At 40.2% G+C, this 27,389-nt stretch overlaps 3 protein-coding genes across 14 annotated transcripts in view; 1 reads left to right on the top strand and 2 right to left on the bottom strand.

Annotated features, from left to right (window-relative positions):
- LOC127524567 (uncharacterized) overlaps nucleotides 1–27,389 on the bottom strand; it is a 121,992-nt gene that overhangs the window by 81,582 nt on the left and 13,021 nt on the right. The window lies entirely within an intron of this gene.
- Nucleotides 1–27,389, top strand: part of fbxo9 (F-box protein 9) — a 165,845-nt gene that overhangs the window by 132,149 nt on the left and 6,307 nt on the right. The window lies entirely within an intron of this gene.
- Nucleotides 1–27,389, bottom strand: part of LOC127524571 (uncharacterized) — a 92,229-nt gene that overhangs the window by 63,502 nt on the left and 1,338 nt on the right. For all 11 annotated transcript variants that reach the window (XR_007933093.1, XR_007933088.1, XR_007933092.1 and 8 more), the window contains exons 2-3: nucleotides 9,883–9,974; nucleotides 7,654–7,793 (exon numbers count right to left, since the gene is read on the bottom strand). The gene's annotated coding sequence lies outside the window, so the exon portion shown is untranslated. The remainder of the gene's footprint in view (nucleotides 1–7,653; nucleotides 7,794–9,882; nucleotides 9,975–27,389) is intronic.

Below are 27,389 nucleotides of genomic sequence, written 5' to 3'. Positions count from 1 at the left end.
TGGGGAAACATCAAATTCTCCAAAACTGTTCACTAAGCTTATGATTAAATTTCATTTTGAAAAACACCAATTAAATCTGACAACAACAATTTCTTAAAGCTTGTTTCTTATGTTCAAATATTGTTTAAAAAAGCTTGTTTTTTATGCTAAACCAGCCAATGTGCATGCACAGTCATGAGCGTGAGTCTGAGAACGCTGCCTGTTTCTATAGCAACCGGAGCTTCTTACGGCAGCTGCAGTTACACGATGACTTTACTAATCAACGATTGGCTCATTCACTTAGAAGGCGGGGCTTCTTGGCCATATTGGGTGTTGCACTTTCTCCTATACATAAGTAATAGGAGTGCACCGTCTTCCTAAATAAAAAGTCTTTGGTTGTACAGTTGCTATGCAGAGTTGTATAGTCACAGAGTGCCACTCCTGAATTACACTGTGTTCACACCATGTTGTAACCATAATTACGAGACGGCAACCCATGACGTTTTTCTCTGAGCTGTTCAGACTCAGATGTATGTGTTTCTCTGGCATCAACATCAACGCCTAAATGAATCTGCAGCAGTCAGGTGGTGCATGTCAGAGCTCTTTAAATTGTTTATGTTATGTTTGAGACAAGGTAATTTAAAGCAGTCTCTCATGATACTTTTCACGCTTTTCATGATTTAATACTGGTCAATGACCCAGTGTATCTCTCTTGAGCAGAAGACAGAACACTCAGTGTCCGAATTCACTCACTTGTTTTTTTATTCAGTCCCTCAAGTGGTCTATATCAGTGGACTAATGTAGGGAATAGAAAACAGGGGGTATAGGGGGTGATTTTGAACACAGCCAGAATGCTGGCTTTTTATGAGAGCTGCCAGTAAGCAAGAATAATTCACGATGCGGTACTGTGAGCTGCTGCATAATGCTGAATTGCTGACACTGTGAGAGATAAAGTAAAGAGATAAAGTAAAAAAATCTTCCTCAATAGTTAAAGGATTAGTTCACTTTGAAATGAAAATTAGCCCAAGCTTTACTCACCCTTAAGCCATCCTAGGTGTATATGACTTTCTTCTTTCTGATGAACATAATCAAAGAAATATTAATAAATATCCTGACGCATCCAAACTTTATAATGGTAGTGAATGGTTGTCACTAGCAGGGCCGCGTTATCCTAATGGGCAACATGGGCTGCAGCCCAGGGCCCCGAACACTGTGGGGCCCCCGAGAAAATTCTCTTTTGCATTTTAAAAAAAAAATCGCTGTTACACCCAAATCAAGAGTCACAGGTGCAGCGGACACGCACGCATGAATTGGCAGTGGCTATTACGGGCTTAACCCCAAAGTATACTCCCCGTCCGCGTGCAGCCCAATTTTTGTGATGGCACGGACAGTGTGTGTACTGTACAACAGCCCATGCAAGAGTGAATTGAGTGCTTGAAAACAAAAGTCCACTAGATAGTGCGCAGTGCACACGCCCAACGCGTCTTTCCGCAGCCAAATACTTTCAAAGGCTCGCACGCGCGTCTGTGTGCGAGACAGAAGCCGTGTAGCCTACATATGTTCATAAAAATGAAGTATAATAGAAATAATGTTGTCAATAACTAGGCTATAGCCTATTTATGTTAAATGTACTAAAAATCATTAAGAAGCTGAATAAATGGACAAAAGGGTCCATGCCGTGTCTTAGCGATGATCTATTGTATTTGACCGTCATTTTTAAAGTGGGTTTCTTATGCATGCAGTAATGTAAGTAGTACAGAGTTTCAAATGAGTCATGTTGGTTTTATGAAAAAATTTTCTGCACGTTTTAAGATGCACAAGATGTGAATAAATGTAACTCGGACACTCGCTGGGGTGGATACTTTTTATTCAACGAAATAAACTGCACATAAAACGTGATGGAAACATATTTAAAGAAACTAATAGTAAATGTATTAGGAATAAAATGTGCATTAAAAAAGTCTGTGACAGAATAATTAATCAACTAGAATAATCTTCGGACACATCGCATCTGAAATGATGCTATGATCATTCTGAAATTCCAAAGCCAGAGTCGAATCGGTTAAATTTAATCTTGGACTTATTGAAAATGCTTTTTTTTTTTTTTTTTTTTACATTTTTGAAATAGGGTAAGGGGAAGGGGGGCCCCTTTGCGTTCTTTGGCCCAGGGCCCCGCAAAGGCTTAACGCGGCACTGGTCACTAATATGAGCTGAAGAAAGTGCTTCCATCCACAATCATCCATTATATATATGTGCTCCACACGGCTCCGGAGGGTTAATAAAGGCCTTCTGAAGAGAAATGATGCGTTTGTGCAAAAAAAAAAATCCATATGTTATGAAGTTATGAAGTCAAATATTGAGCTTCCGCCAGACCCCCTTTCGTATTCAAGTTACAAAGAAAGTGTAAACTGGCGTCGCGTCAGTTAGACTTTTCCCGTAAGTTGAATAGGGAAGGCATAGGATGTAGCATAAGCTTTGTGAACTGCAAGAGTTTTACACTTTCTTCGTAACATCAATACAAAAGGTGGTCTGGCGGAAGCTCGATATTTGACTTCATAACTTGTTTAAATTTGGATATTTTTTTACTTCAGAAGGCCTTTATTTACCCCCCGGAGCCGTGTGGAGCATATATTTATGATGGATAGATGTGGATGGAAGCACTTTCTTCAGCTCATACTAGTGACCCCCATTCACTGCCATTATAAAGCTCGGATGCGTCAGGATATTTATTAATATTTCTCTGATTGTTTTCATCAGAAAGAAGAGAGTCATATACACCTAGGATGGCTTGAGGGTGAGTAAAGCTTGGGCTAATTTTCATTTGAAAGTGAACTAATCCTTTAAGGTTAAGATTTAAGTCCTTTCTGATGAGTCCGAGTGAAGTCTGAGGTCAATTAAAATGTGACTCAAGTCTGAATCACTAACTTAAGTGCATCCCATCTCTGCATGGCCACAAGTTTTATTTTGAAGGAAACAACTTTTTTTTCTACGGGCATTTTATTTTTACATTCTCATATTTCATTAAAACTATAGATTAACCGTAGTGAACTGAACCTGCCCCCTCCAGGGCACCATAGCAAACATCATTTCAGAATTTTTAACATTAGCAATTTGAACAACATGGAAAATGCTTTTTAGAACAAAAATATAAGGTGAATAATGTTTCTTACAGTATTTCTCAATAGATTTGACACATTTTCCCAAACTCAAATAACTGCTTTCAAAACAATTAACAAAGAGGTCTGATTACTTTATCATTGTCTTAAACAGATTGTAAGTTTTCATTCATTTCATACAAATTACAAACCATGTGCATAATTTTCTCAAAACATTGTGTACAACAGTGGTTCCCAAACTGGGGACAGAGGGGGTACGCGAACAAAATGCCGAATTTTGCCGTTCATTTAATTCTTCCCTACCTTAAAATAGCATTAAAACCGATCATGTATTTCTAACAGGCACAATGCCGTAACTATATGACATCCAATCAAAATACCACATTTTTTGCGGTGAAATCTAAAAGCGTCCATTTCCACATAAGCAGTGTGCATATTGGTGCATATAGGTTGCGTGCAGAGTCTGCTGTCTCAGCAAATCGCGCTACATTACTGCCGTTCTCGACAATGTATACCTGCAGATTTAACACTTACTAGCATGAAGAACAAATAGTCTGGCACAAAAGGTGCATAAAGATCAATTTAAGATTCAAACTCTTGATACAAAACATAGCCTACCTTTTGTGAGTTCTTGTTTTTAATGTTGATAATATTATACGAGCAAGAATGCAAATCCAAATATCCACACTACGGTTCAACAAACAAAAGGGTAATATTAAGTGATGTTCTGGCGGTTTTAGTATTTAAAATAATCACTTTTCACGTTTTTAGCATTGCATATTTCTCTATTGAACATTTTTATTAATGTTATAAAAGTATTCATAAAAGATAAAAAAAAAAAAAAATGCACTAGAAAGTCAATTTAGGGGGCAAATATTGTCCCTTAATGGAAAATTTACTATCTAAGTGGAAGAGAGGGGGTATGCAGAAGGATGGTAAATGCCTCAGGGGGTACTCCACTCTGAAAAGTTTGGGAACCACTGGTGTACAAAATTCTCAACATTTTCAAAATGTTCCCAACAGTTCACACAGCCAACCAAAACTTTAAAAAAAAACTTTTTCAGTTGCTAGCAAGCACCATTCTGAGAAATTAAATAATAAGAAATATCTGACTTTGAGAAGTAGATGTCTGTATTAACATACTATGTTTAGCCTTTCATCCAGACCGTGCTTACTTGCCTGGTTGATCTTCGGCTGCATCTAATTCTGAGGAATTAAATGATAAATACTATCTCACTTGAGAAGTTAGATGTCTGTTAATATAAAATGTTCAGCCTTTCATCCAGGCTGTGTTAACTTGTCTGGTTGATCTTCGGCTGTATTTAATTCTGAGGAATTAAATGATAAATGCTATCTGACTTTGAGAAGTTAGATTTACAATGTTCAGCCTTTCATCGAGACCATGTTTACTTGTATGGTTGATCTTTGGCTGCATTTAATTCTGAGGAAGCCCGGAAACGAGCCCGGAAACGTAGTGGCACTGGGATGCTCGCAGGGTCCCAGAGCAATCAGTTTGGCTATTCCCTGTTGGTTTGCCACTTCAGAGCACCTAATTGGTCGCTTGAGTTATAACGGAGACCAGTCTTGAGAGACTGGTTCTCTTGGCCTCCAGAGAGTCAGTGGCTCACACCTCATCATACAGTGCCCAATTCTCTTTGGTGCCCTCAGGAGACCGGTTTGCTAACCCTGCCACCTCTGGTGCTTCAGTGTGCAGTGATCTCCCGCAAGTTCAGGTCTCAGTGTCCGCCTGGTGATGTTGCGGCACTGGGAGAATCGCCTCCTCCGAGGAGAACTTTAGATAAGCCAGTTTTGGGTATTCTGTGCCAGTCTTCCACTTCAGGGTGCCAAGCTGACTACTCAGAATAACCAGAGACCAGTCTTGAGAGGCTGGTTCCCTTAGTAGACCGTTTGGCAGTGTGAGAACTTCAGTGGGTCCTGCAGATTAGAGAGAAAGGGTACAGAATTCAATTTTGGTTCTTATCTGCCTCAGCTCAATGGGATCCTGCCCACTGTGGTAGGTTCCAAGCAGGCTCTGGTAATGAAATGAGACATCAACTGTACTCCTCCTCCAGGTTCTATAGCCAGTATCATTCTGATATAGGATTGGGGGGGGGGGGGGGGGGGGGGGGGGTTTCGTACAGACAACACATTGGTGGTCGCCTATATAAATCATCAGGGGGGCTGCTGTCACGCCAACTTTGCGAAGTGGCACACCAGATCCTCCTGTGGGCCTAAGAAAAGCTGCTCTCCCCGTAGAGCAACTTATATTCCTGGTTGCCAAAAACAGGGAGCAGATGTCCTGCTGAGGCAGGGGCTGAGGCTCGAGGAATGGAGACTACCCCCCGAGGTGGTGGAGCTCCTATGGGAGTAGTCGAGCAGAGGTGGATCTGTTTGCATCTTGAGAGTCGACTCACTGTCCACTGTGGTACTCCTTCTCGCATCCAGCCCCCATGGTACAGACAAGGTTTCATCTGTATGCAATTACCACCGATTGCTCTACTCCAAGGAGTTTAATAGCCCCATTCTGGCCAGGCAAAGTTTGTTCTCGGCCTCATGTCCCTTCTCGGCTGGTTTTCCTTGGGAGATTCCGGTCAGGAGGGACCCTCTCTTTCAGGCAGAGGTCTCAATACTTCTCTCTCACCTGAAGCTATGAAAACGGTGGGCTTGGCCTCTGATGGGGCCCAGCTCATAGATTCAGGTCTTTCAAATGAGGTTGTTGAGGCCATAGATCATTCCAGAGCTCCCTTCACGAGGAAACAATATTCCTTGAAGTGTAGAGTATTCACTTCATGGTGCAGAAATCGCCTGCTGGACCCAGTTGACTGCCCACTTGGTACAGTCCTAAGTTCCTGCAGGAGCGGTTCTCTGCAGGGTTGGCCCCCTCCACCTTTTGTGGCTGCTTACCACATTCCTTTGGGTGGTGTGTCATTGGGGAGAGACCCTTTGGTATCTGATTTCCTCCTTGGTGTGTCGGACCAGGATAGGACTGGGGCACTTGTAAGTATGGAGGCGTGGGTATAAACATTCCCACAGCATCAAAGGAACGTCTCAGGTTATGCATGTAACCATGGTTCCCTGAGAACGGAACGAGACACTGTGTCGCTTTGCCATACTTCCTGCATACCTGTGACCGACTTGCTTCGGCCTATCAGAAGCTAACATTGTTTGGTCTCAGGGTGCTTTGTACCCTCCTGGTCATGACGTCACCCGCCTATGATGTTCTGTCATGCCATTGGAATGATTTCATCACGCAGAGGCGTTCCCACAGTGTCGAAGACGCAGCATCTCTTTCCCTTCTCATGTAACCATAACCTGAGACATTTCCAATTCACCTGTCCTTTATGTTTTTGGATTGTGGTTTAAACCCAGAGGAAACTGGAGAGAACATACAAACTCCACACAGAAAGGCCTCCTGTCACGGCTGTGACTCCAATACTGCACATATGTCATTATACTAGACATGTTTTTGATGTTTTTTTTTTTAATTATTGGTTGTTGTTGTTTTGTAATTATTATTTCTTTAGGATTTTGTTGTTGTTGTTGTTTTGTAATTATTATTTCTTTAGGATGTTGTTGTTGTTGTTTCAACTTTTTATTATTTTGCATGTAGATTACAGTAGTATATGTAAAAATATACAAAAAACAATTTGCTGCATTTCTCATTCATTCTTTATGCTGTAATACAGCCAGTAAAAATTTAAAAGATCTTATTCTTATCATATAATGAATATTTATGTGAAAAAGAAATCATTCAAACTTTAAAAATAAAAGTTCAAGATATATGTAATGCTTGTGGTTAGTGTTTTTTTAGGTCAGTGTGTTATGAATGAAATGCATGTTTTTTGAATGATAATTGTTGCCAGTTATATGGTGGAAAGAGTTTATTTTGAGACATGAATGAAGTGTTTTGTTGGTCAGAGTGAGTTTTGGAGATGAGATTAACTGTTCTGTAAAGATTTATCTTGGTAATGAAGACTGTATGAAGAGTTTTGTGGCTTCAGTATTGAATAATGCTTGTTAGCAACTGAAAAATAAAAGTAATATATCAGGAAGAAACATTTGTAGCTTTTTTGTTGATTTTACAGAAATCATGAATTCATGCATTCACAGGGTTTTTTTTTTCTATCTCCCATAATGCACGATAAGAATATATTTTTTGATGTAGATAAAATTCTCTGGCCAGTTGAATATTAGAGACATGATCAGTAAAGTTCATTGATTGCAGTACTGTACAACAGAAAACATTTTCTGCATGTTTGTGTATGTAATTTTTTGGGATGGGGGAAAACGTATATAACACCTGCAGTTTTGATAATAGCATTTACTTTTAATAAATGCATACTAAAATAAATTGCTGTGCTTCATTATGCAGTAAATATTTAAATATGTTTTGTCAACATAAGAGTGTTTAGTTTTCTGTGTTAATTGTTGAGTAACTACATTCATTTGAAGAAAAGAGTCAAATCTATTGAGAAAAAACGGCATTGCTAAAAATTATTTTTAAACTCAAATTATGCAGTGGTGACCATGCTGTTTTACGTACCCTTGTTGTACTTACCCTTGTCTTTTTGTCTCTTCTAAAGTATTGGGAAATTATTTCTTTTTGCTACTCCAGCAACAGAAAGGAGGTGACAGGAAGTGATTTTCACCATACAGAAAGTCCTTTAGCAAAATCCTTGAGATGACAGTGAACCAGAGCTGCACAAAAAAAGTTACCAAACAAAAACTAAAGCAAAAAATGAAAAATTGTAGCCAAACACTTCTTTAACAAAGGCTACACAAAAACATAAAGAAAAAAGTAGCAGGCCAACAGGTGTAATCACAATTCCAAAAATGTACAAAAGTAAACAGAGTCCCAACAGAGATGTGCCCCACTGGTAATGTTTCAGTCCACTTGGTGAAAATCCCCTTTTATCTTATCCTGCACTAAAAATGCTGGGTTATTTTGTCAACCCAAATGCTGGGTTCAGCCTGTTTTGTCATTTTATTGAGCTTTTAATATTTTTGCCCAGGTCCTGTGAAGTTTTTCTGTAACTCAGCTGCTGGGTCAATTAAGGTTTGTATTACATTGCATACCTTTCAAATTATTACTGTACAAATAGGAAAACGTCTGTAGTCTCACATTTTTTCTTTACATGCTAACGTCTGCTTGTTTGGAAAGCTAACCTTCTACAAATGCAGCATAGACTGGATCTACACTCAAAGCGAACGACACGTGACCAGGGCTGAAACACACACAACATCGCGACGTTGCAGTGCGCTCCACTGACTACAATATGGATCTATTGATCTATTGATGTATTGTTGATTTCCTGGATGAAATTAAGGTATATATTACATTGTATTCCTATCAAATAATAACTGTACAAAATGGGAAACTGTATGTAGTCTCACATTTGGCCTTTTTTTTTTTTACATGTGTGTCGCAGCTAACGTCTGCTTGCTTGGATAGCTAGCATCACAGCTGTGGTCATGCTATGCATTTGATGGGTTGAAATTTAAATGAGACAGGCGAGTTTCCACAAGGTAAAGCTTTTTTTTTTTTTTATGTAACTTTTCAAAAATGAATATATAAAATTGTCATATAATGATCTGGAACAGCCTACTGATAGCAGTTTTTCCACAGATTCCCATTGGCTGATCTTGCTGTTCCTGTCACATCCTAAAATGTTTACTAAATCAATTATTCAATTAAAATATGTATAGGAATACTTTTGCAAGTATTGATAGTGTGCGGGATTTTCTTTGTTTTTTAGATATTTGACTTTTTTGGACTTCTCTCCAATGCACCTATCCATTACCTACAGGTGTGTGACTGTAATTGTTAATTATTTAAAATGAAAAACCTTCAATATCAGGTTGACTGACCAAGCACTATGTGCTTGGAAAATGGGTTAATGTGTAAGAAACAACAAGCTGAGTTAAAATAACCCAGCATGTGTTCTGTCCAATGTTTACCCGGCTGCTGTGTTGCCAAATAACACAGAAATGGTTGTTTTTAAACCCAGCATTTTTTAGAGCCATACAAATAAGCATCTTACTTCACTGGTGTAAAACCTTTGTTGTAAAGCTTCTTGAGGTACCAAATTTGAGTTTTTAATGAGTGAAGGATTTGGTTACTGTCATGAGGATGGAAACAGAGATTACTCAATAAAGACTCTGAATGGGCTGATGGAAGAATGGAAGATTTGGATTAATAGAACTGATTGTGTGTTTGAACATTTAATGGTGCATTTGTGGTGTATTTTATGATAAGATTTTTGTTTTTTTAGCCACAGCCTATTCAGAAAAGTCTTTATGTGTCCCACAGTAAACAAAATAAATTTACATTTGATAATTTACATGATAATAATGGTTAAGTGGTTAAATCATGGTTAAATACAGAAATTGTATTTGCTTTAACAAATTTAGCCTTGCTTAAAATGAGGGAATCCTTTGAAATGAGTTGAATATGGCACCAGAATTCATACAGAACAGAATTTCATTTTGAAGTAAGTGAATTTTTACACATTTCATTTCGAAAACATAACAGAATCAACTGATTAATTTCATAAATTAAATACTCATAGATTCATGAGGATTGTTCAAGTTTTTCATATGTTAATTATTTAATTTAGATGCTGTTGAATGTCAACATATGTTTCAATGTCTATGCAAACATATGTAAATGTACATCCACAAACCTCACTTAGTTAAAATGCATAGCTTAATTTGTGGGATTCACCCACAGTCAGACGGCATCCCATCCCCTATGAATCACTTCAGCCAAGAATCTTTAGTGCCCTACCTTGCTGCACAGCAGAAACAGATTCCAGCGTTTCCTTTGCTTTATGTTTATTCACAGCCAGGAGCCTCTTCACAGCAGAGAAACTCACCCACCTAAAGAATCACACAAGTTTATGTACTGTAGGATAAAGCATGGCCAAAGTTAGCATATGACACTGTGATTGATTCTATCCTTTTTATATATAAGCAGTTTCTCTATTGCTATAGGCAGATAAAACTTGATACAGTTAGTGCAGCTGTTGACTAAGTTCTTGCACAAGTATAATACACTGCCCGGACTAAAAAGAGAAAACAGTCACTGTTTGAATTTAAACAGGCAAATGTTAAGAGTCTATAACTGGATCATTATTGCAGTGATTATTATGTTTCTAGCATGTTAAATGTTTGGGAACAGTTCTTTTAATCCTAATTGATGGAAGGTGTAGCTTTTCTTTTCTTAAATAACCATGTAGGAAGTCACATCATGGCCATATTCCAGAATGACAATGTCAAGATTCATCAGGCTCAAATTGTGAAAGAATGGTTCAGAAAACATGAAGAATCATTTTCACACATAAATTGGCACGTCTGAGTCCAGTCTCTGGGATGTGCTGGAGAAGAGTTTACAGAGTGTTCACCTCTTGCATTGTCAATACAAGATCTTGACCAAAAATTGATGCACCCCATGATGGAAATAACCTCACAACATATTAGGTGCTTTCGCACCGGAGGAAGCTTCTTTCATAGTTCCTAGCAGAGGTGGGTAGTGACGAAAGTACATTTACTTTGTTACATTTACTTGAGTATCTTTTTGGAAAATTTGCACTTTTTAGAGTAGATTTAAATGTGGGTACTTTTACTTTAACTTGAGTACATTTCTAATGAAAAAGCTGTACTTTTACTTCGTTACACTGGGCGACGTTCCTCTCGTTACTTTATTTTTTTTTAATGCAATACTGTAGGCTTATATGTTAAGAAATGCATAGTTTATGTAAATGCAAGTGTGTTGTCTCTCTTTTTCTTTTTTTCATTAATGATGCACCATTCACAAATGAATCAATCTTTTGAGTCGATTCTGTTCAAAGACTTGATCAAGTTGGCAAAACTGTCTAAATTGGTTCGTGAATCAGTTTGAATGATTTATTCAGTTCCCTGCACCACTGAATCGTCTGAAGTGGTTTCTCACTCTGAGCGTTGGATGAAAAAAAAAAAATATTCAGTAATATTTTTTGATTATTATTTAGAATTTTGAGGATATTTTATGATACTATGCAATATTTATGCAATTTTGTATTAGCTATTTTTCCCCATTGAAAGTAATACACCATTTTTTTCTATTATTTTTTACAATTATTTTTCAATTACAGTTTTTTACAGACGCTAGGACACATTTCTCAATACTTACGTCACTTTTGCAAAACTCTTCACACAGTGAGCACGACAGAAGTCTATGTGGGCTAAACTGAGGATCAATTATCATTGCTTTGGCACAAAATGCATTCAGTGACTACATCTCTCAAATTTCATGAATTCTTTTCTCACTCAGACACAACAACTGCCAAAACTCTTTGTACGTACAGGCCAATTTGCAAATGCTTACATGTTTTCAAAACTGTTAAACTTAAGGTCAAAACAATAACATAATACAAAACTGAATAAGACAGAAATTTGCTAAATTTCTACAGTAATATAGTTATGAAATATATTCTGAATCTAAAAAATCAAATACTATCAAAACAATTAGATGAAACTGAACACCTACACTAGCATTAGTCAGTATGTTTTTTTTTCGCGCTAGGGGTCGCTAAACTCTTCAAAACAATACCAAAGTAGTGATGGGAAGTTTGGTTCTTTTCCGCGAACCGGTTCTTTCGGACAGTTCGTTTCAATAAACCGGTTGAAAAAACCGGTTCATCTGTTCTTTTCCGCTCCGACGTAATGACGTCGCCTATCGCGGGCCGGGATGAAAAAACATTTAACACATTCAAATATATAAAGTCAGTAATCATAACATCAGTCAACTAAAACATCATTATAACCTGAAACGTTTCTTACAATTTAGTTTTGCATCTAAAGCAACCAAACACATATGCAGGCAGTGATGTGCAAACGAGGAAGTTTACAGTTATAAAGTGAATAAATTAGTCTTCATCAGCGCGGAAATTATGATCCTCTTACTATACATAATCCATTACGAATTATTTGTAATTAAATAAACTGACGTTTCACCAGATTGGCCCCTCATTCGAGTCCTCTCATAGCATCAGTTGTCCTATTAGTTCGGTTCAGACGCCGGTGCTGTGCAAAGTCCCTTTAAGTGTTATCAAAGACTATAGAATAACACAAGGCATGTCACTCGTATTGTTTTGAATGGGAGAAAGTGTAACGCTCAATATGGCGGAATAAGTCCCGCCTTCAAAATAAGAGCCAATCGCCGACCTGTAAAGTCATTGCGTCACTGCAGCGGCCGTTAGAAGCACCGGTTTCTATAGAAACAGTCAGACGCGCGCCTCCGAAATGAGGCACAAGAGACGCGCATTTAGGTCTGCGCATGCGCATTAGCTTGATCCAGCCTAAATACTGTTTTTTTGTCATGATTTGAGCGTTTGGAAAAAAAAAAATATGAGACAGTTGTTGTCAGATTTCATTGGTGATTTCAAATATGAAATTTAATCGTAAGGTTGGCGAACAGTTTTGGAGAATTTGATGTTTCCCCATTCAAAGAGATAGGAGCTACATGATGCCCAGGATGCCCGAGAGGCGTTTCAAAGATGGCCGCCGAGTGAAATGACTTGTCTTAAAGGGACTTTGGTGTTATTCTATAGTCTTTGGTGCTGTGACAGATCACACGCTGAATCACGCATGCGCAGTATCATCAGCTCATCGGTTCTCAAATCGGACACGTCCGAAAGAAGCGGTTCTCGGTTGTGTACTGGTGATCCAAAAACCGTTGCAACCGATTCTACTCGAGAACGAGATTGAGATTCGAGAACCGCGAGAGCGATTCAAAAGGAGTCGCTTGTTTGCTCGCTGTAGTTTGATTACGTCAGTTTTTATCTTTATATCACCTTGTTCAGAAATTAAATAAGCTGTCCATGGATTATTTATGAAACAAATAAATGTTTAGTTTGATAGTTTTACAAACAATTAATTGTTTCCAATCTTTAAAAAAAATTAACATGAAAGCACAACTGCACAACTTTTACTGTAATGCTTTTTAAATAACATTAATATAGAAAAAGAAATTTGTAGAACTACTTCTGAACATTTAAGTTCATGTTGCATGTAGTTTCTTTTATGTACAGTGGCCTATATATATTGTATGCTATTAATCTGTTATGGTGTATTTGGAAAAGCACAATAAACTTTTTGTATTTTGAATTAAGTCATAAACATATTTCCAGTATGTTTTATATTATCACACTTTCCGATGTTCAACAAAACTTGACTAACGTGCTTTTCATTCTCTTGAAAAGTTACACGCATGCGCAGTATCATCAGCTGGTTCTCAAATCGGACATGTCCGAAAGAAGCGGTTCTCGGTTGTGTACTGGTGATCCGAAAACCGTTGCAACCGATTCTTGACTCAAGAACGAGAACGGTGACAGGCTGTGTACGTTCGTTCGTGTACGCCGCGCATGCGCACTCATATCAGCTGCTCTGCTGCTCGTGCTCATCATCATCAGTTCTCTCACAGCAGGTAAAGTCAGTGTACTGCTGGAGTAACTGAATAACTCCGGGATGTTGGTTTATTTCGAGTAAGAGGGAGTGTCAGGCACGTCAAAAGTGAGTAACTTTAGTAATTTGTGGATTAGTGCTGGAGAACTGTTTCAAACGATTCAGTCCGAGTTGGTGAACTGGTTTCGACCGGTTCACTAAAAAGAACCGGTTCAAAAGAACGATTCATTTGTGAACCGGACATCACTATAACAAAGGCGAAGATTGATGAATGAGTGTGGACTCATGGAACTTGTCGTCATGTCGATGGATCTAATAATGTTTATGGATGAGTGAATGCAGTGGTGTAGTCTACGTGATACGCAGGTATACGCCGTATACCCACTAGGAAAGGTCAAGGATTTCCATATACCCACTTAAGTAAGTGCGAGGATACGTAACATCCAATAAATCACAATAAGATTTGTGGTTTGTTGCTTTTGACATGAAATAAAGTCTCATATTTCAAATTCTTCCCATTTTACTTCGAAATAAAAAACATAAATACAGTTTTGGCGCTCTTTAATGTGGCATAGACAGATCGCTATAGTTCAAGAGAAGCGGCAGCCTGAAACGCTGATCCTCTCCTCCACTTTAACACTGAAATAAACACGTATGAACATCTCAAGGTATGTTAAAAGATACAGCACAACTTAACGAAATCTGTATCATGTCTCTTGTAATTGCTTATTTAGTGTTTCAGCCGCGGAAAGACGTTAATAACAGCTTGTAAACAATGTCACGTAATGTCACATTTAGGCAACCTTAGAACAAACACATTCAGTGACCATAAACTCGTTAGTCAGCTAGAAAAATTAACTCTACAGAGGAGCATTTAGCTAAATATATGCACTATATTACATATTAATTATAATTTTATAATGTTCTTCAATAGCCTATATACATGTTTGAATAAATCCGTCAAGTTGACAGCCACCATTTAAATGTTTATATTTCAAAAAACGAATTGGAGTAGAAATAATTTTAAAGTTAGTAGTTATTATAACTTTATTATTATAAACATTTCCTTAAGTGTAATTTAAGTTGTAACAAATCAGTTCATTTTAACCTTCAATAACCAACTGATTCCCATGTATATTTTACTGCATTAGTTGATTTTTTTTTCTTAAGAAAATTTGCCATGTACTGTGCCTGATATACAGTATATCCAAAATGACTGATATTGACTCGAATTGCAAGTTAGTGAATTGAAATGCATAACAATGATGACAGACTGGCAGGAAATGTTGCAAAACAGAAAACAAAGACTAAACAGAGTGATATTGTGACATACTGATAAGCCTCTTCTTTTCATTACTGTTATAGTTGCAACTTGCACTCTTAAATGTGCATTGAAAATTGCCAGCTGATAAAACCTATGCTCCAGGGACCATATTCATATAATATCTAAGGCTAAACGTAGATCTTAACTGGCTGAGTTAGATGGTGATTGAGACTAAACAGTAGAAAATCAGTCCAGTGTCTTCAGCTGTAAATGTCATTGGCTATTAAAGTCTTGTGTTGCTTATAATAGTTGATAACACACATAAGCAGTCTTTCAGAATGCTCTCAATTACATGTAGCCTAGATCAGATGCATAGGTGTAATGATGAGTCGACAGAATGTGGATCCATTTGCAGCTGTTTATTAAGAGAACTTACAGAGCAGACAGGGCAAAGGCAGAGGCATAAACTGGGACAGGCAATGGTCGAGGCAGGCGGCAGACAAACAGAGTCAGTGTACAGGCAAGGATCAGGGCAGGCAGCAAACAATCAAAGTCCAAGAAACAGGCAAAGATCAGGGCAGGCAGCAAAGGGTCACAGAGAATAAACAGTCCAAACGATAACAGGTAACAGTCCACGGGAAAACGCTCAGAAATGATCACCAAGGCAAATCAAGACTTCGCGATGTGTGTGTGTGTGAGTGTGATGTGGTGCAGGTGTGTGTGCAATCAGTCCCAGGAATGAGGGCCCATGGGAGACGTAGTCCGAATGAGAACTGATCAGTATTCCGGTGATGGCTCCCTCCGGCGGTCCGGAGGAAGGGCCGAGGGAGCCACATTCGTGACAGAGCCCCCCCCCTGTGAGCGGCTCCAGACGCGAGGAAGCGGACGCCGGGGTCTACCACGTGGTCGAGGGGCCGGTCTCTCCGGATGCGTCCGATGAAATTCCTCTGTGAGTGAGGGGTCCAGGATATCATCCGCATTGACCCAGGATCGCTCCTCCGGGCCGTACCCCTCCCAGTCGACTAAGTACTGTAGTCTCCTACCCCGGCGCCTGGAATCAAGCAGCTCTCGTACTTGATAGGCTTCCTCGCCTTCGATCATCAAGGGTGGGGGGGGAGCGGACCTCGGCTCCCTCTGGCTCCCCTCTCGGGCCCCCGGAGGGTTTCAACAGCGAAACATGAAAAGTGGGAGGGACACGGTAATTAGCAGGCAAATCTAAACGAAATGATACTGGAGTTATTTGTTTGGTAATTTGAAAGGGCCCTACAAACCTGGGACTGAGTTTTCTGCATGGAAGTCTTAGCCGGAGATCTCTAGTGGACAGCCAAACCCATTGACCCACGGCGTACTGGGGACTGGGGCGTCGGTGACGATTGGCCTGCATCTCCTGCCTTCTTACGGCGCGTTGTAGGTGATGGTGAGCTAGATCCCAGGTTTCCTCGCTTCGTTGCATCCACTCAGTGACAGACGGTAGGTTGGATGGTTCCCCAGACCAAGGAAATAGTGGAGGTTGGAAGCCCAGGACGCATTGAAAGGGCGTGACACCAGTGGCAGGTTTTTGTAGGGAGTTTTGGGCGTACTCCGCCCAGAGCAGGTAACGACTCCAGTCAGTTTGATTGCGTTGGCAGTAGGTGCGTAGAAATCGTGTTAGTTCTTGGTTCATGCGCTTTGTTTGGCCATTGGATTCTGGATGGTACCCTGAAGTGAGGCTGACGTTGATGTTGAGGTTCTTGAAGAAGGATGACCAGACTCGAGATGTGAACTGTGGGCCTCTGTCTGACACAATGTCCTCGGGTAGTCCATAGAAACGGAACACATAATTGCAAAGAAGTTCGGCTGTCTCGAATGCTGTGGGTAGCTTGGCCAGTGGTATAAGTCTGCATGCTTTAGAGAAACGATCGATGACTGTGAGGATGGTGGTGTGGCCCTGAGATTCTGGGAGATCAGTGACGAAATCAATGGCAATATGAGACCAGGGACGTTGAGGAATGGGTCACGGTTGTAATAATCCGGCTGGCGCTTGATGAGATGCTTTGGTGGTTTGACAGAGTGAACAGTTGGTGATGAAGCGGGTGGTGTCGGATAGCATAGAATCCCACCAGAACCAGTTTTGTAGCAGGTGGAAGGTGGCCGTGACACCCGGGTGACCTGAGCTTGGGAAGTCATGGACGTGATGCAGTAGTCTGTCTCGCAGCTGTGCTGGGACGTAAGTGCGGTCCAGTGGGCATGTAGGAGGAGGAGTGGTCTGTTCGTTGGCGTGTGTGATCTCGGTGATAATGTCCCATTGAACCGGAGCGAGCAGTAAGGTGTCGGGGATTATGTTCTCTGTGTTCTCTGTCCGTTCCACCTCCTCATGCTGTCGTGAAAGTGCATCCGCCTTGGTGTTTTTGGAGCCCGGTCTGTAAGTTACGGAGAACTGGAAGCGTGTGAAGAATAGTGCCCATCTGGCTTGCCGTGGGTTTAGACGTTTGGCGGAACGCAGATATTCCAGGTTCTTATGGTCAGTGAGAATGGTGAACGGATGTTTGGCTCCCTCCAGCCAGTGCCGCCACTCCTCCAGAGCTGCCTTCATGGCCAGTAATTCCCGATTGCCCACATCGTAATTACGTTCTGCCGCCGACATTTTTCTTGAATAAAAGGCACAGGGGTACATTTTCTCTGGGTTACCTTGGCGCTGGGAAAGAACGGCCCCAATGCCCGTGCTGGAGGCGTCCACCTCTACAATGAAAGGGAGTTCGGGATCTGGATGACGGAGGATGGGTGCCGTGGTGAAGCGCTCCTTTAGCTCGTGGAAAGCCTGTACTGCCTCGGAGGACCAGATGAGGCGTGAGGACTGCCGCTTGGTCATAGACGTTAACGGGGCTGCAACGCCGCTGAAGTTCCGGATAAACCGCCTGTAGAAGTTGGCAAACCCCAAGAAGCGTTGTAATTCCTTCAATGTGCGGGGTTGTGGCCATTCCAGTACCGCCCTCACCTTACTGTCATCCATGGCCACGCCCTCACGGCTGATAACGTAACCCAGAAAGGAGGTGGAGGTTTGGTGAAACTCACATTTCTCAGCTTTTGCATATAGTTTATGTTGAATGAGTCTCTGCAGCACTGCCCGCACATGCTGAACATGTTCCTTGAAAGAGTTGGAGTAGATGAGGATGTCATCTATGTAGACTATGACCCAGCGATTGAGCATGTCACGGAAGACGTCGTTGATAAAGGACTGGAAGACAGAGGGACTGTTGGCTAGCCCGAACGGCATGACGAGGGTCTCGTAGTGACCAGTGGTTGTGGAAAAGGCTGTCTTCCACTCGTCCCCTTCTCGGATGCGGATTAGGTTGTACGCACAGCGAAGGTCCAACTTGGTAAAGTACGCGGCCTGCCTGAGTTGTTCGAGGGCTGGAGGAACTAGAGGCAAGGGATACCGGAACTTGATGGTGATGTCATTTAGTCCACGGTAATCGATACAGGGTCTTAATCCGCCGTCCTTTTTCTTGACAAAGAAGAATCCTGAGGCTGCCGGTGATGTGGACGGGCGGATAAATCCTTTAGCTAGTTCCTCCTCGATGTAGGCTTTCATTGCTGCTGACTCGGGTTGTGACAGGGGAAAGATCCTGCCCTTGGGAGGTGTGGTTCCAGGCAAAAGGTCGATGGCACAGTCCCCGGGACGATGAGGAGGTAGTTCGGTGGACTTGTTCTTACTGAAGGCCACAGCCAGATAGGAATATTCTTCGGGTATGTTAAGTTTCTCCGTGTCAGAATCATGGAGTGCAGCGGCTTGAACTGGCAGAGGAGTGATTTGTTTCAAGCAGTTTGCATGGCAGTTAGCGTCCCATTGTACAATCTGACCTTCTTTCCAGGAAACGTGTGGGTTATGGGTTCTGAGCCAGGGCAGACCAAGGATCACGGGGTTATTGGGTGAGTGGATAACATAGAAGCGGATGAGTTCATGGTGAAGGGCCCCTACTTGCAAGGCGAGCTCGTCAGTGATATGGACCACCTTGCCTCCACCGATGGGCTTCCCATCTAGCGCCTCCACTGTCAACAGGGAATTACAGTCTGTTAGAGAGATGTTATGATCTTTGATGAATGTATCTGACATGAAGTTCCCAGTGGCTCCAGAATCCAGCAGGGCGTGAGTGGATAGACGTTGGCCATTTACGATAATCTGAATGGGAATTTTGAAGCAGTTGGAGGAAGAGTTAGAGTGATGTGGAGAACTCACCGCTTTGGGGTTGGAGGACTGAGGTCGTACGGGGCAGTTAATCTTGACATGGCCAGCCTGGCCGCAATAGAGACACAGGTGTAGTTGTCGTCTCCTTTCTCTCTCTTCGGGAAGTAGCGGAGTGTAGCTGAGTTGCATGGGTTCCAGAGCGGGTCCAGCTGAGGCGGATAGCCGAACGGGTCGTCGGGTACGTAGCAGATTATCAATGTGAATGGCCAGTTCGATGAAAGCGTTGAGCGAGCTTCCCTCATCCCGGCACGCGAGTTCAGCTTGTAATTCCAGTGATAGTCCCCTTCGGAAAAGCAGCTTTAATGTGTCCTCGACCCAGTTCGTTTGAGCGGCGAGAGTGCGAAAGTTCAGCGCATACTCAGCTGCTGTTTGTTTACCTTGGCTGAGAGACAGTAACTGGTCGCCGGCGCTCTTGCCTCCTTCGGGATGTTCGAAAACTTCTTTAAAGCTTCGCAAGAAGTCCTGGAAGGTGGGGAACATGGGGCTGTCATCTCTCCACACCGCGGTGGCCCAATTCAGTGCTTTGCCAGTGAGCAGGGAACACACAAACGATATCCGACTGGATTCGGTGGGATAAAGAGACGGTTGCTGGTTGATGAACAGGGAGCATTGGAGAAGGAACCCCTTACATCTGGCGGGAGTGCCGTCAAACTTTTCTGGGAGCGCTTGGCGAGGATTGACTGCAGGGGAGGCCACGAAGCCTGGATTGGCGGGAACAACGGGCGGCGGCGTGGCGGCTTCGGCAGGGCTGAATCGGAGGCCTTGGAGCGTTTTCACCAGCTCTTCGGTAAGGGAAGTCAAGCAGTTAAGTTGATGTTGATGCACCGCTAGCTGGTTGGCCTGGGCAGTTAATTCAGATGAAATCTGCATGAGGGCTGCTGGATCACTGTTTGGCGAAGTCTTCTGTAATGATGAGTCGACAGAATGTGGATCCATTTGCAGCTGTTTATTAAGAGAACTTACAGAGCAGACAGGGCAAAGGCAGAGGCATAAACTGGGACAGGCAATGGTCGAGGCAGGCGGCAGACAAACAGAGTCAGTGTACAGGCAAGGATCAGGGCAGGCAGCAAACAATCACAGTCCAAGAAACAGGCAAAGATCAGGGCAGGCAGCAAAGGGTCACAGAGAATAAACAGTCCAAACGATAACAGGTAACAGTCCACGGGAAAACGCTCAGAAATGATCACCAAGGCAAATCAAGACTTCACGATGTGTGTGTGTGTGAGTGTGTCTTAAATAGTGTGAGTGTGATGTGGTGCAGGTGTGTGTGCAATCAGTCCCAGGAATGAGGGCCCATGGGAGACGTAGTCCGAATGAGAACTGATCAGTATTCCATTGATGGCTCCCTCCGGCGGTCCGGAGGAAGGGCCGAGGGAGCCACATTCGTGACAATAGGCTACTATATGCATACGGAGTGTGGTTGTGCTCATGGACATGATTTGAATATGTTAAAGGGTTGTAAAAAAAAATGAAAAATGACCACCATAGGAAATGAATGGGAAATACAAAAAATTAAAAACTCAGAGAAACTTTTGGTGGTACAAACTACAATTCAGCCACTGTGCAGACAAAAGTGCACAGCAATGAAGGGGGGACACTCTAAAATGTCAAGAGTGCAGAATAGCCCCCCCCCCCCCCCCCCCCCCCCCCACACACACACACACACACATATATGAACTAGCACACTTTTGCAAAAAGTGTGAAATAAAAACAACAATTCAGCCACAAAGCAGTAAAAAAAAAAAAACAGCAAGGAAGAGGTTACACTCTAAAACATCGAGAGTACAAAACAGACACACCCACTCAAACACACATTCATTTACACACATGCAGAGACACACACACACACAACACACTATTATACACACACATGAACTGGTGTGGCTGTAACAATATGGTCAAATTGAGCCAAAAGACTCAAATAAGATGTTGAAATCAGATCATACCCAGATTTATAAAGCTGTGATAAAGCATACCTGTTCATTTTTGTTACATTTTTTTATTGAATTTTGCTGTTATGTGTAACAAAATGTCCTCTGTGTTCAGGTTTGACTGTAGTAAAATTAATGCAAATCTGACACTTCAAATCAACATTTCAAACAAAAATAATCTAAACTTTGACAAAAAGTAGTCTTTGAGAATGTCTAAGTATAAATCCAAATCCACAACTCAATAAAAATAAGTATTTATGTCTAAAAGCACTAGATAATTTATAAGCCTCTTTATATAAGATAGAACTCTATTCATGGGTTTCATGTGACGTCACTGTGCTTTATCGCTGCCATTTTTGTGTTCGGTCACAGCTGCGCAACCTGTTTCAGTCTATGGTCACAGCAGCTACAACTACCAGAGGAAGGTCAATGAAACACTCCCAGAAGGTTCACAACAAGGTTACAATATGCCTGGAATATGTTGTGCTGTTAGCTGTAATAACAGTCGTCAGAGAAACCCTGAACTACAATTTTATTCGATCCCTAAGGAGTTAGATCGGTGGAATAAATGGTTGGCTTCAATCAGAAGGGACCACACCACTGGCAGGCAAACAGCAATGCACAAGATTAATAACTACTGGGACTGTCATTTACATAACTTTATAATGAGAACTCTATTGTAATAAAATGTTGTGAATTCTCTGTGTTGTTGTTTCAGCATGTTGTTGTGGGAAGTGCACGTTACTTAATGTCAAGAAATCATTAAGTAAAAAGGGAAAAACACTTGAAAGACATTGATATACTGAATTTGATACATGCATAGGTTTGTATCATGTAGTGTGTCATGTCATATAATGCACTTCACGTAAGGAGATTTCACTCTGTACAAAACTTCAAAAAGCAGTTCTTCTCTGCTGTGAAATAAGGATGTATGTTACACTTTTTGCACATCACTTTAGGCGTTCCTGCGCACACAGGAAGCCTGCATCTTCCCTTCTTGTAACATATTATTGCCAATGTGAGGTATTGTGCAAAACATCCTCAAAAAGTACCCCTTTATAGCACAATGTTGCTCTGAGGCAACGAAAAGAATTTCTGAACATGGAAAATAAAATAAAATAACTGACAAAAGGCTTCTCTACACCTTCATGTGCAACGTTTTGCTACGGTTTCCGGGTTGAACGACATGTGCAACGGGGTTTGAGATACATTTTCTCTTGTTTGGTGGGTGTGTCAAAAATGTCAGCCCAATCAGCAGCAACATGTATGTAAACCACGCGGTATTAAAGAGATAGGTCCAAGTAAAGTCGTTTACAAATGTGTCCGCTGCAGCTCGGTATATGGAACAATTGAAGATATTAGAAGATATTTTATAGTAAAAATACAGCATATCAACATGATGATGTAGTTGTATATATTTTTAGCTTCATTGCAAGGCAAGTTTATTTATATACCAAATTTCATACACAATGGTAATTAAATGCTTTACATAAAAATACTACACATATTTATATATTTTGCTATTGTATTGTGGAGTGACACTTTCATAAACTTTTCTATACTCCTCTGATTATATAATGGTAAATATTACAATATCATAGCACAATAATAGTGATCAGCAATAATGATAAGCCTAATGCTAAATAATAATAATAATATAGTCATGTCTCGGAGGTAAGAAGTGGATTATCCTTAACCTGAAATGTTTGTCTTTTTATCCTGAAATGCGAGGCAAATGTTGGATCACAATAATTAGGAACCACAGTTTCCACAAATCCCTTCACTCGATTGGGATGTTCTCTTTTATTCTGGACGGCAAGGGCAGTGACTGTAACATCAAGTGTATTTTGTCAGTATTAAACACGTATTTATACTGATTTCATCAGGCTCCAAAAATTCTTTCCAAAAGAACACAAAGAATGTTCTCAGCTGCCATAGTTGCAACTCTTGTGTCATCAGAACAGGGTGTTCAATGCACCACCTTTTCCGTTTAAAAAATGTTTTGCAACATTTTGTTGTGCTGTTAGCTGTAATAACAGTCGTCAGAGAAACCCTGAACTACAATTTTATTCGATCCCTAAGGAGTTAGATCGGTGGAATAAATGGTTGGCTTCAATCAGAAGGGACCACACCACTGGCAGCCAAACAGCAATGCACAAGATTAATAACTACTGGGACTGTCATTTACATAACTTTATAATGAGAACTCTATTGTAATAAAATGTTGTGAATTCTCTGTGTTGTTGTTTCAGCATGTTGTTGTGGGAAGTGCACGTTACTTAATGTCAAGAAATCATTAAGTAAAAAGGGAAAAACACTTGAAAGACATTGATATACTGAATTTGATACATGCATAGGTTTGTATCATGTAGTGAGTCATATCATATAATGCACTTCACGTAAGGAGATTTCACTCTGTACAAAACTTCAAAAAGCAGTTCTTCTCTGCTGTGAAATAAGGATGTATGTTACACTTTTTGCACATCACTTTAGGCGTTCCTGCGCACACAGGAAGCCTGTGTGAAATTGATAAAATGTGATATTAAAGTGATATTGTTAGAAAAGATTTCTATTTTGAATAAATGCTGTTCTTTTTAACTTTTTATTATCAATGAATCCTGTAAAAAGTATTACAGGTTCTGACCTGACCTTAACCCCATAGAAAATCTATGGGGTATTGTGAAGAGGAAGATGCGATATGCCAGACCCAACAATGCAGAAGAGCTGAAGGCCACTATCAGAGCAACCTGGGCTCTTATAACACTTGAGCAGTGCCACAGACTGATCGACTCCATGCCACGCCGCATTGCTGCAGTAATTCAGGCAAAAGGAGCCCCAACTAAGTATTGAGTGCTGTACATGCTCATACTTTTCATGTTCATACTTTTCAGTTGGCCAAGATTTCTAAAAATCCTTTCTTTGTATTGGTCTTAAGTAATATTCTAATTTTCTGAGATACTGAATTTGGGATTTTCCTTAGTTGTCAGTTATAATCATCAAAATTAAAAGAAATAAACATTTGAAATATATCAGTCTGTGTGTAATGAATGAATATAATATACAAGTTTCACTTTTTGAATGGAATTAGTGAAATAAATCAACTTTTTGATGATATTCTAATTATATGACCAGCACCTGTAATACTATTTCTACATGAAGACTGTTAATGTTGTAAAAACTGACTCCTGTACATGGCATTTTACCATAGTAAAAAAACATCATCATCATTCATCTCTTTATTGCAGAACAAGACTGTCGCATACAAAAATATACAAAGGATTTACAACAGTACTCATTGTGATAGCAGCATTAAATGAACAAAATCAAATTATTTCTCCAGGGAATAACATTAAATGAACACATTCCGTTTTGTATTTTCAATACACTTCTTACAAATTATACAATCTTAATATATTGCACCAGTTCAGTTTAAATTGGTATGATGTAAAATGATCTAAAATCTTCACACCATTAATTCTTTGGAGTATATGTGGATGTGCTACTTTCAGGTGTCCATTAGGTTACTTGTAAATAAATCTCACAAGAACAATACCGTTATCATAGCCTACCAGTTTCTAAAAATAAAGATTTGTTTTTAAAGACAATATTCTTGTTATTCCAAATAGGCTAACAAATTTGTGTGGACGCACAATTATTGTGATAAAATTCTGACAGCAATTCAAGGACACAACATTGCAAAGATAATACGGAACTACGGATCCACTGCTTTGCGGATAGGCGGAAGTTAACTGACGTCATTGTGAAAAGGGCCTATTCAGGGGCTATGCATTTCGGAGTGCATGAAAGGGGTGGGGCTTTGGAGTGGAGGGTTGCCAGGTCTGTGCAACAAAACCATCCCAAAAGTAGCGTAATCACAGCACAAGTGTAAAAGTATCCCAATCCCAGACGTGGCAACAATGAGCCGAGTGTCAATACATGGCTAGCGGCTGTGTGACAAACAGCTGACAGTTGACGTTTATGTGTGCATTTTAAAGTTTTATGACTTTCTATTGAGTTTTCACATGCTTCACTGCCGGCGACGACGGGACACTGGACCAAAATATGCATGGTGAAACTGTGTAATGTATATCGTTAGCAACTATTTAACCTTGTTTGTTTTTTATGTTAAATGAAACGTTAACTGTGAAAATAGACACATTCATATTTATACATTTACTCTGTAGTTAAGCTTTATTTAAGTCTAAATTTAAAGTACAGTACTTTAGAATTTTATTCAACTGCACTCCATCTCAGAGACAAATATTGTTTTTATGGAAAAAATGACGTTTTGGACATCATGGACATTACAGTTTGATTTAGATATTAGACTATATATTGGTGAACACGGGGCATTTATGTGAATTCACACAGTACTCCTGTCATCACCGGCGCGCAATGAATTGTGGGATAGGGTAGACCGCGAAGTGTCTTGAGATGGACGCTTCATTCCATGGGGAAACGGAGAGGGTGCATTTGAAGTCGCTCTTGAATTACGTCAGCCCTCCTCGCGCCGCGGTGACAATCGCACTTCAAAGGCGGTGAATGTGTACATTAAAATGTGTTGATATAAATATTATTAAAATGTCACTTTGTCAATGAAACATCCTAATTTCTGTACAGCTTATTTTTGTGATGCAAGTTAAAAATGAAATGCAGAAGTTGTATATATTATATTTGGAATGTAATTTATTTGTAAATGAGCCGTAGTAATTTCTGCTGTGATTACGATACTTTTGGGATGGTTTTGTTGCGCAGACCTGGCAACCCTCCACTCCAAAGCCCCACCCCTTTAATGCACTCCGAAGTGCACAGCCCCTGAATAGGGACACAGCTAACGTCTTTCAGTGAGTGACGTTATTTTAACGCGTGGCGGCGTGTGGCGTTTACTTAACCCCTGATGGCGCTTATTTACCACCTAACAGCGTTATGAAAACGCCGTTTTAATATTTATACGGTGGTCAAAAGCACGCAAATTGTGATTTGTTTGGCTTTCCATAACCTATTGTGCAGTGGTGGCGCCAGCAACCTGTTCGTCTTGAAAATTAACACCTTTTTTGCGTAGACAGAGTTAACCAGTTTACATGCGCATGCAGAAATATACATTTGATTACATTTTGGAGAACAAACGGAAGAAGATGTGTCAATGTGCATTTGATCATTGTTTGTGTTTAGATGTTCAGCTGTTATCAGCGTGAGCACATGTAAAGAGTTTTCTCTCAAATGTAGTATACGTTATTATTATACAAAGCAAAGGACATGCAATGATTCGATTGTCTCTTCTGTGTTTGTTGCAAAGATATCTAATTATGATAATAATAATTTAAATATCTATCTAAATAATAACATGCTATTGTATTGTGTTGTGTATTTATATATATATATATTAGGGGTGTACATGTGTTCATCCCGAACTGTCATGGTACGGTTCATGCAGTATGTTGAAGAATACAGGCGATCAACACTCCAAACCAAAAGGGGGCACGCACAGTAATGCTTTTTAGCCTAACCTATTTTAACCAGCAATAACGACAAATAATCACAATAAGTTCTGTGTTTTGTTACTTTTGATAAGAAACAAAGTGCCATCTTTCAAATTCTGTCCATTTTATCAGGAGATTCAAACAATAACTGCGGTTTTGACGCTTTTTGATGTGGCGTGACAGATCGCTCAGTTCAAACGGCAGCGCAGAGCCTTCATGTTCATTTCTTTTCACTACTACAGAATGAACATGAAGGTATGTTGAAAGATATAGTACAACTTACTGAAACGTATCGTATCTTGTGTAATCTCTCAATTAGTGTTTCAACCGTGGAAACATGTCAGTAAAACAGTTTGTAATGTTTTTCATGTAGTATTACATTTACCTCAGAAAAGCCATTAACAGCTGTCAACAGCTTGTTAGTTCGATAGAGAAATGAACTGTTTCGCTAAATAAATGCACTATATTAGCCTGTATATTAATTATATTTAACTTAACCTGTTAATGTAAGGCCTAAATGAATCTGTCATGAAAACAAGTTATGACAGCCACTGTGTAAATGATTATATTTCAACAACGAATTGGAGAAACAGAAGTTAATGCAAAAACTGCTGTATGTGTAATTTACATGCTTGCAATACATACATTTTTTATTATTATTTGAGTGTTGATGATTATGTCTAAAAAATAAATAGCAACTGAATTTAATAATTTGGGATCTTTTGTTAATTGTATCCTTTATTATAGTAATGTGCAAGTAAGGCCTCCCTGTAGTTTACAGCATTAGCAGAGATAGATTTTTTTATCCTTAAGAAAATTTTAATTATAATTGAAGACAGAGACACAGTTGGTTCAGTAAAACATTGCTTAATAAAAAAAAAAAGAGAGAGAGAAAAAAATGTTTTGTTTTCTCACCCTGCTGTACCGAACCCCTACCGAACCGTGACTTCA

This window comes from Ctenopharyngodon idella, chromosome 13, assembly GCF_019924925.1.
Source record: "Ctenopharyngodon idella isolate HZGC_01 chromosome 13, HZGC01, whole genome shotgun sequence".
Taxonomy (NCBI): Eukaryota; Metazoa; Chordata; class Actinopteri; order Cypriniformes; family Xenocyprididae; genus Ctenopharyngodon; species Ctenopharyngodon idella.
This window is presented reverse-complemented; position numbering and strand designations above follow the sequence as displayed.